General features: G+C 40.2%; 1 long non-coding RNA gene across 7 annotated transcripts; it reads left to right on the plus strand.

The window, feature by feature from the left end:
• The first annotated feature begins 1091 nt into the window (after positions 1 to 1091).
• Positions 1092 to 6753, plus strand: LOC127336972 (uncharacterized). 7 transcript variants are annotated; one of them, XR_011752802.1, is made up of 8 exons: positions 1092 to 1524; positions 1692 to 2215; positions 2326 to 2437; positions 2564 to 2628; positions 3083 to 3161; positions 3989 to 4998; positions 5085 to 5152; positions 5447 to 6753. It is a non-coding gene; the product is annotated as an uncharacterized lncRNA (long non-coding RNA). The 7 variants fall into 7 exon arrangements; XR_007873586.2 differs by having other exon boundaries at positions 3989 to 4066; positions 4693 to 4998; positions 5085 to 6753; XR_007873584.2 differs by having other exon boundaries at positions 3989 to 4066.
• Positions 6754 to 8950: the final 2197 nt, after the last annotated feature.

Raw genomic sequence — 8950 nt, forward strand, 5'->3', positions numbered from 1 at the left:
CGTGTAGTTGATGGTGGTAGTATTGCGAAGAGTAACGCAAAGAAACAAGAAACAAACGGCGATAGCGATATTTAGGAACAAGGCCTAGGGATTACACTTTCACTAGTGGACACTCTCAACATTGATCACATAACAGAATAGATAAATGCATACTCTACACTCTTGTTGGATGATGAACGCATTGCGTAGGATTACACGAACCCTCAATGCCGGAGTTAACAAGCTCCACAATTTGTTCATATTTAAGTAACCTTATAGTGTAAGATAGATCAACATAACCAAATAGATCACATCAATACCATCATAGTAATAGTTAACTTCACAATCTACAAGAGATCATGATCATAGCCTACGACAAGAACCACACGGTGCACACACTAGTCACCTTTACACACGTGCAGGAGGAATAGAACTACTTTAATAACATCACTAGAGTAGCACATAGATGAATTGTGATACAAAACTCATATGAATCTCAATCATGTAAAGCAGCTCATGAGATCATTGTATTGAAGTACATGGAGAGAGATTTAACCACATAGCTACCGGTACAGCCCCGAGCCTCGATGGAGAACTACTCCCTCCTCATGGGAGCAGCAGCGGTGATGAAGATGGCGGTGGAGATGGCAGCGGTGTTGATGGAGAAGCCTTCCGGGGGCACTTCCCCGTCCCGGCAGGATGCCGGAACAGAGTTCTGTCCCCCGAATTGGAGTTTCGCGACGGTGGCGGCGCCCGGAGTCTTTACGGAGTTTCGTCAATTGGTACTGCGTTTTTAGGTCGAAAGGGCTTTTATAGGCGAAGAGGCGGCGCAGGGGGGCACCTGGGGGCGCCACACCCTAGGCCGGCGCGGCCAGGGTCTGGCCCGCGCCGCCATGTGGTGTGGTAGCCCCCTGGCCCCTCTCCGACTCTTCTTCGGTGTTCTGGAGCCTTCCGGGAAAAATAGGAGGTTTGGCGTTGATTTCGTCCAATTCCGAGAATATTGCCCGAACAGCCTTTCTGGAACCAAAAACAGCAGAAAACAGCAACTGGCCTTTCGGCATCTTGTTAATAGGCTAGTTCCGGAAAACGCATAAAAATGATATAAAGTGTGAACAAAACATGTTGGTATTGTCATAAAACAAGCATGGAACATCGGAAATTATAGATACGTTGGAGACGTATCAAGGAGCTCCGCCCTCTCCTTTGCAAGGGAGACGTAGCTCTGAGCTCACCTCCATTATCCTTCCCCGTTCCTGCTCCTCCATCTCGACTAGTTCGCCTCTTCCCCTCCGGCCATGACGAGATCTGCCTCTCCTTCGCAAGCGGTGGCCGCGCATCCAGCAGAGGTTCCAGGGAGATGCAGGTTCGAGCTCCTCTGCCTTCCTCACTTGGCCATCTCCGCCGTGCACAGAGACAGTCCGGCCGGGCAGCACTGGACAAGTTGTTTATGGGTTGCCGCTCGCGTTGGTGCTGCTGCTCATCTTCATCCTACACTGCATTCATTCAATGGAGGAGCACATTTGATGAACGAGGTCAACAAGCCAGGTTACTTTTCCTGTCGTCTTCCTGATCTCCCATCTCTCTCTACTTAATCCCCACAGTTCTGCATCTTTATTTTTTGCCTAGAAGATGTTTGACACAAATCTTGCAGTGGAAGCTTTTATTGATTCTCTCGATCTGACTTTCGGTCGTCCTTATGTTTTGTGTTCCAGCCAAGGAAGGCAGCGTGAAAGGAGGTTTAACCAGGCATTAATTGGTCTCTGAGTTGGTAAAGGCAATTGACTTGCAGCTATTTCATTTTTTAGCAACATGGTGAGGAAGGGATTGGCGCTACATCATCCCAGCCTTTATCCACCAGCTTTTGATATTTGGATGGACCTGAGATGACTAGGTTCTTGCATTTAATACAAATTCTGGTTTATTTTTGCCTACATTTAATTTAATACTTGCGTATGTAAATTGGCTATTTGACTGAATTTGTGGTGACTACTAATAATTGTTCAAACTAGAAGTTAATTGAGCACAAAGGTCTTAGGTAGTGACTACAAATTTTGCTATAGTAAATTAATATTTATGTATCAGATTCTGTCATTTATACCAACATGGTCCGTTTTTGCTGGTTTGCTAATACGATGATGGTTTCAGTTTTCAGCATTGGATGGACCAATTGCCCTCCCTCTTCTAACCCATCGTGCATCTCGAGATTCATCTCCCTTCACCATTTTATTCCATACAGGCTAGTGTTCTCGCCCACAACTTCTCGTGATGATAAAATTATGGTTTTAGTAACTGGAAATTTTTCCATTTAGAATAATATGTCACAACAATATTCTTTGCTGGAATCAGTTGCAGGTCTAATATACCCCAAGCAATCGGTTGGATAATCACAATGACTGGAGTGGTTCAAATGTTTTGGACACTAGATGTCTTTCTACTGCATAAAATTCAGAAAGCTAAGGTTAGTTTTCTAATGTCTCTCATATGTGCTTCCTTAGTATTTATTGAACAAAGAAAATCTTGTTGCTAATATATAGCCAATAATTTATTGATTCGATTATGCCCTGTTTTGCCTCCTCGCTACAAGGATTATGGCGCTGTCACAAGCCCGTCTTTGGATGATCATGGGTCGCCAGCTAGATGGGCTTGAAGGTATTTGATAATTTTCCACTTTGCAGGTTTCTTGGCTTCGAGTACAACTATATCTAATAAGGAAAAAAAGTTAGTTCATGAGAATGTGTAAGCGTTCTAATTAACAATCTGCAGTGTTTTGCCATTTTCCTTATTGCCAGTATCCATAAGCAGTATTTAATGTGTTAATTGTCTTAACATGACTTTTAATCACACCTCTGGTATCATTTTTGGGTCCAGAGAAATTACTTTTATTCTGTCTTCGAAGGGAGATATGCTTTTATCCGAGTAAAGTTTTTGGCGTTCTGTACTCAGTTTCTTCCCATCCACTCAGCCAATTCCTTTTTTGACATGATACTCTCATTTGCACAGCCAAGTTCAGTTTCGTCTCCACTTTGTTTGGTCTTGTGCAAGTTGAAACTATGATTATTTTCAGAAACCATCTATGAATCGTCCAAACTCAATTTTTTCCCAGGTTATGGGATTGCAAGATTTCCTAATCGATAAGTATGTTGACGAATATCTACAGAAGGATTTGTGCAGATCGAAGCATTGTAAGACACCTATCTTTTCTTAGGTCACACGAAAATAGTTTGTAGGTAGAAAATTTGCCGCCAATTAGATCATAGTCATCTGCCCAAAAGAGTTGCTAACAATTTCAGTGGTCACAAATCCGAAGTGCCAATAGATATTTTGAACTATCTCAACATTTAGTGCTTTTCTGTGGTTGCAGTCGGGAATAAGAATGTTTCAATTGCTTCTAGAAATTAGATTCATTTTTAAGTACTATCTAGACTTTATGCCAGAACAACTATCATTTTTTTCCATTTTTTAGTTACCACATGGTGCCTTTTATTTCTATGTAGTTAATGGTGGCATCATCATCATACTGCTTATTATCATCTAAGCATATAGATTAGTTGGCTCGAATGTGACACACCTCAAAGCTTATCCGTATGATTTTGTACTACCCACAGAGCTGTCATGCATCTTATTCTGAATTTTGGACCGATGAGTCTAAATGAGTAACAAAACAAATCATTTTATGAGTCACTAGAGTGGCCGAACAAACTCAATGGAAGGAATCTATTTAGTTATAGGATTAGCCATTGGTGTTCGCTTGATGTGCTATCCACACAATTTGCAAGTATCCATAAATATTTATTTTCACTAGGCTCGAACTGTTGGAAGCCGCTTGGCAAGCCATGTTAGTTATTTATGGCCTGGTTAGGTTTACTCGAATATTTGAATTAGGCGAGTTGCACTTCTTAGAACTATGATCTTCATTTAACTTTTTTATTGACATTTCACTATACATTTTGAATTATTACCTTTGTTTGGTGGGCGCCTCTTGTAAATGCTTCTGATTTCCCCCCTTCAGATTGTTGCCGTCTGTGTTTTGCTTCGTCCGCCGCTTGCAGCTTCATCGCTCATGTATATCTTTCGCTCTTTCTACAAGGTATGCTAGCTCTTCCTCTAGATTCCTTTACGGGTGCTTGGCCTGGTTGTCTGCATGGTCTGGTGCACATTGCAGTTCATGTGTTTCTTGTAATGTATGTGAGGTGACGATCCTGTTGTAAGAGCTTAGGCTGTCTTCTGGCTTCGGTGGCGCATAGAAGTAGTACAATGAACGATTGCTTTCGAATGACCATCTTTCTTACATAAAGAGTTAAAACTGGACAATAGTAACTCTAAGAACAAGTAACTTGTACACATGATCATTTCATTTGTGAACTAGGTGACAATATATTCAGGTTTCAGAAGTAGAACTAGAATCTAGGGAACTAACCTATAGGTTATGAAAAAGGACCAGATAGTTAGTTGCATCTGAAGGAGCACACTGTTTCTTTCATATGATAGTATACCATGTCCTGGTTCCATGTCCCTGCCACTTTAGTGATTTTCCTATTTCAATTATTCCATTTTTTCATTTCTCAATATTTTGTTCTAGGACCCCACGTATTTCTTACATAAGAAACGGAAGAAGCAAGTACTCCCCAGGATCCCATGTATTAATTTTTGGGTGGAAAATCCATGCATGTTCAATTATTAATCAAGTCATTATTTTGTAACTTGAATGTGTAGGTTCTTCACGAATTTCAGTCAGGACAATCTGCTGACCATATAAACATCAGATATCGCGCCACATGCCACTAGCTCAAGAAGAGTCGCACCTTGAAAAGTGCTACTCCGAATACTACTGTTATGTGGCCAAGATGACAATTGCGTGTTCCTAAAATGAGATGATATAGGTAGAAGCATACTGGTTTGATTAAACTAATGTAAAGTTGGAAACTTGGTGTTTGTTATCATTCCCTTCTGTGCATGTCCTCAGAATATCAAAAATCCAGTTGTTGGTGTCATTTGAATTATATTTGTGTGATTTAAAAAGTAAGCAATGCATCTGTCATACATTTGAGTCTCAGATTTCAATATGCTTGGGGAGATTATTTAGGTTGTGCTATACTTCTGTGCAGGGAAACCTTATGAACCAAGTAGTGCGCTGATGAGGTTAATAGGTTTTTATGGACGTAAGAGGGATAAGGTATTCTCTCCATACCTAATCATTTATTTCTTCATAAGTACATTCTTTTTGGTGATTCTAATTATTTAAGTGTGCCCGTATCCACTATTTTACATTATGGGACAGTTGATCAAACGAAAACACAATCAGCTTGCTGCTTTGTGTGTGGCGTTAAATACCAAATTATCTGCACTCTTTTAAAATTTTGTACAGTTGGGGTAACAAAACCACAATCAGTCTGTTACTTTGTGTTGGTTAAATACCGAAATCACTGCAGACATATCATGATTAGCTGCTATGTTTTGTTTGTTTTAGTTTGAGATCACAGGCCATTAATGGTTTCTAAAGATAATTTCACCAAGAATAGAAGGTTGGTGATTCAGATCAGAGGTCAGTGCGAACATCAATCACTACGTACGTGTTCAGCATGTATTGTTTAAGTGTGACGATTAAATCATCATACTAACAATCACAGTGATGATGTAGGGTATTTCTTTTGGACAAATAGCATAGTATTGTCCATTTGAGCATCATATATGGTAGTGATACAGTGAATTATCTGATACACTCTTATACATAGCATTACTGCTGGTGCATTATTTAGGTGAGGAAAGCTTTCACCATTTATTTCTCTTCATATGATCATTTGCTACTATGGTCTTTTGAGCTTTGAACTTGTATGCTTTTGTTGATTGGGGTAGGTTCAAATGCATCGTTGTTAAGTTAGGCATGTCTCCCATCTATGGCCTCTGCATGTACATACCCTGTTCTATTCTATTTTTTTCTTGGGTGTGCATTTATCTCTATCTAGGTACAGTATATTTTTCGAGTGATACCAATCTATAAAAGTTACAAGTTATCCTTATCTGCCCATGGTTAGATTTTCCAGACCTGGCATGTTTGTGTAATTAGAGAAGAAATATCTTCTTTTTTTTCACTCCTACCCGTGAATCCTTGCTGACTTTTCATTTTCAGCTGGTTTATAGATCCTAATAAAAATTTGCACATAGGCTAGAGTTAACATTTCACGCATCGACTTGTCATGGTCTGCTAGCTTACAAAAAAATATTTTTTCTGATATGATCATTGTTAACCTATTTGGCAATTCATAACTATGAAGCTTCAGCTACATATTCGGAACAAGGTTATATTGAGGCTTGGACATACCAGAGATTAACCTGTCGAGAAGCATGTATATACCAGGAAACCGAAGAAACAGCCTAGAAGCATGCGTCTTGTCCAGGACGAGCACTGCACCTGCAATGGAAAATATAAGCCACGTATCTAGCACTGCCACATGTATCTATGTTAGCTTCAACGAAAAACACTTAGTTAATATGGAGCACTCCTGGTCTACTGTAATATTAACAATCCCTCTGTAATTGTAACAAGTTCCTCTCTTGGTTTGCTATCATGGCTACTATAGAGGGATAATAGTGTTTTCATACAATGTTGAGTTTAATGCTACACCATATGCTTCGAATCGATACATGGATATATAGATCCAGCATGACTCAATCATTCTTGTAAGTGCATATCAGTACAGTTAACTGGTGCTTGCTATCACCCTACGATGCAGACTTGAATGTACTTACATATAGGTTCTTTTTTACATGCAGACTCAGTGCTGATAGCCAAATGTGCATATCCGAGTTTGAGTTAAACAGCTAAATGACTGCATTATTGCTCTATATTGATGACGACTATCGTTTTCGTTCGTTGTATAACATGTTGTATATTTCAATGGGAAGACTGAATTCCTAGGAGCATTTACAACGCATGCGCTTATAAGGGACGACAGGGCTAAAGTCCCACTCATTATCCTTTATTCCCGTTAGAGCTGAGGAATTTGGCTTGCTTCAATGCGAGAAGAGGTGTCGGGCGCTAAGGCCCTTTTCTTTCCGCACGAGCAGTTCGACCACAACAGGCGCTATCTAGGACGCCATATTTTTCGTTCCATCCGAATTGTCTCAACTAACTGGACAAGATCAATTGACGGCGCAGTTAAATCCTTTTCAGACATGATTAAAAGGAGTGACTATTAAGTATTAACCATCTCGCTGTTTTTAATTTTGGCAATAGACACTATTTTGGATTTAAAAATAATAGACACTATTTAGAAGGGCGGGCCTGGTGCAGCGGTAGAGCCTCACCGCCTGTGACCGAGAAGTCCCAGGTTCGAGTCGCGGTCTCCTCACATTGCACTTCGTGAGGGTAAGGCTTGCCACTAACACCTTCCCCAGACCCCGCACAGTGCGGGAGCTCTCAGCACTGGGTACGTCCTTTTTAGACACTATTTTGGCTAATAAAAAGACCAATACACATCTCACAAAAACCCAACAAACACAGACTTAATGTTTGATGGAAGTTAGACTGAAAACTGAGTCTGATGGAACTGAGGCTGATGGAAGGGAACTTGTATGACAGTGATCAGTAGCTCATCTAGAGAACCAAATTCATGTGGAAAGAACTCAGATAACAATCTGATTCAGATAAACGCATTCAAATAATACATATTCGGTTTCCCATTAGATGTATGCTACATAAAAGTAGTGAATGATAAGTTTTCCCACTTTCAACAAAACTCAGGTTGGTGCATCAACCACTTGAGCATCACTAACAGCTAAATAGTACCTAAATAGTACCTTGACAACAGCTGCAACATTTCCTTCTCCAAGAACCAATCAGCAGATCAGGGACGGAGCCAGGATTTAATTACGAGGGGGGCCAAATGAATAACATTTTTGCTTGGAGGGGGCCATATGGGTGAATTTAGATCTTCTTTCTACATTTTTCTACATAATACAAGGGGGTTTCAGAATTTTTTTCATCATTAGGGGGGGCCATGGCCCTGGCCAGCACCCCCCTGGCTCCGTCCCTGCAGCAGATGTCGTTGCATTTGTATGCCCCCGCAACAGAAACATGACTAACCACTGAATAGTACCTGCATGTATATAAAGAATGAGCAAAAAATGCAACAGAAGGTGAAGTAAAAAAAATCTAAAAGTGGTGAAGTGGCCACACAGAAGGTTGTTCTCATATAAGCAACATTGAAACAAATTATCCCATTATCTGAGAGGTCTCGCATACCATCAATGATGAACTAACATGGTTAGGTATCATCTCAGCTAAGCATATGCATGCGATGACACCGTCATCCTTAGTAATAAAACTAGCTTCAGTAGTTCAGCTATCGACAAACATGACACATCTCTCGGAGGTGTTCACACACAGTTAGAACATATTCACACTGACAGTTAGCAACATGCAGGTCAGCAAACCACAACAAATGCTACAAAAAAAAAATTGGACACCCTACATGAAAGTTGATTAGAAAATCCCCGGCCTATTACTCGCTACATCATCTCCCCTCCACACACTGGAGTATGATACCTACCCGCTTATCTCATTACCAATCTATACAAACATAATCGAAAAACGATTAAAAATAATTGATGAAGGGTGACAAAATCAAAAATGAAGAATGTGTCCAAATGACGCACATTTAGAGCATGTTCGAGAAAAATAGAGATTGATAAAAACTTAGCAAATTCATCTAAACAAATGAAAAAACCAGCAAACGATATTTAATGAGATATAAAAAGCTCACTATCGATGAAGGCAAATTGCCGGTCTGCCACTCTGCCACTCATTTGCTCGGTTCCCCTTTCTTCTACCACTTCTCTCTCCCACTAAAAAAAGCTGAGATTGGTGACTAAGAAAATTATAATGAAGGACTGAGCAAATTAAAATGAAGAAATAAGAAAAACAAACTAAAGAAGAAAATTTTTCAAATGAGATAGAGAGCGGCTGCAGGCA

Source organism: Lolium perenne, chromosome 2, assembly GCF_019359855.2.
Source record: "Lolium perenne isolate Kyuss_39 chromosome 2, Kyuss_2.0, whole genome shotgun sequence".
NCBI lineage: Eukaryota > Viridiplantae > Streptophyta > Magnoliopsida > Poales > Poaceae > Lolium > Lolium perenne.